This window comes from Ceratina calcarata, unplaced genomic scaffold (genome assembly GCF_001652005.2).
Source record: "Ceratina calcarata isolate Rehan_Ccalc_2016 unplaced genomic scaffold, ASM165200v1 scaffold60.2, whole genome shotgun sequence".
NCBI classification, from domain to species: Eukaryota; Metazoa; Arthropoda; class Insecta; order Hymenoptera; family Apidae; genus Ceratina; species Ceratina calcarata.
Window position 1 is genome coordinate 146951 of NW_017177241.1, and position 1439 is coordinate 148389.

Consider the following 1439-nt stretch of genomic DNA (forward strand, 5'->3'; position numbering starts at 1 on the left):
AGCTTGCAAAATTTCTGAAATTTTGTACAGTGTTTTATTAATGTAATATCTAGTAACTGTCAAAATTTTAACACTTTGTCATTGTTTTTAAAGAAATTTTTAATTAACACTCAAGGGAATTAGTCATTTGTAATTATTAACTCGTGTCCCATTTTAAAGTTACTGAATAAATTCCTATTTTCACTTTAAATTTTGCGTGCTATAACTTTTTAAATGATTCCTGGACTTAATTAAAGACGTCTATAATAAGGAAGCTTTATAAAAACCGAACAATCGGCTGATCGAAAAGAAATTGCAGCCGCGTCCGCAACAAGAATCGATCCTCCAGGAAAAACTCGAAACAGACGTCGCCAGTAATCTGACAATGGAAAAACGAAACCGATTGACTCGTCGATCAGTAAAAACTCAATTCCGGATGGGAAAAACGGAGAACTCGTTTTACCCAGCGACGCGAACGGAATACAGAATGAAAAACGTAATTCATCGTCGCGAATCAACATGTTGTCTAACTTACAGGCAATAAAAGTTCAAGTAATTTTCAAAGCAGTAAAATTTGAAGAAAAACAAGGAAAACGTAAAATTTACTAAATTACAATCGTTTTTTTTTTAAATAAGTCCATAAAATCTGTTTCTTAATTATAATATAAAATAACGAAAAATGTATTAGTTGGTCATTGACGACGACGACGACGTGAAAGTCACTGGTCTACGGGAATTAATAACGCGGACCGACCAGTAGGAACCCGTTATAGTCAAGTAGATAAGAACAAAGGGGCGGCGTTGCGAAAGGAAACGGAGGAACGTTAATGGACTTTGCCGGCAGGAGAGCTTGACAAATAGTGGTCGACGGGGGATGAAAGAGCGGCTACGTTTCGTTAAGCGGGCGCTATTAAACGGGTTCAGCCTCACAGATCTGTGAAAATACTATGAAGAACCGGGGAGCGATGCGGGGGAATGGCTCTTTTGCGGTCCCCCGGTTCGAAGATGTATCGCACGTCAGAAGCAGGAGAACGGGCAGGGAAATTTGACGAACGAATATCTACTGGCTACACCCCTGTTACCGAGAGTCTAGGACCGTTTCGCACAGCTTGAAAGGTGATGGGGGTCGAAGCGAACTCCCTCCACACGGTTCAGTATACACCGTAAAGTATTGAGATGCGCAGAACGATTAAAAACTGAACTGTGTCCGGTCCTATACTCTCAGGAACACGAGTATAGAACCGTTTCGTACAGTCTGGAAGATGGTGACGGTCACAGCGAAACCCTTCCGCACGATTCTAAAGCATTGAGATGTGCAGAAGGTTCAAAAACTGAACTGTGCCTGTTCCTAGACTCTCGGGAATATGAGTATACATTTACGTACGACTGGCGAACGAGATTTGAAAACGACGGGTTGAATTAAGGACGTTAGTCCCGCTCAGTTGGTCTCAATCATTTCA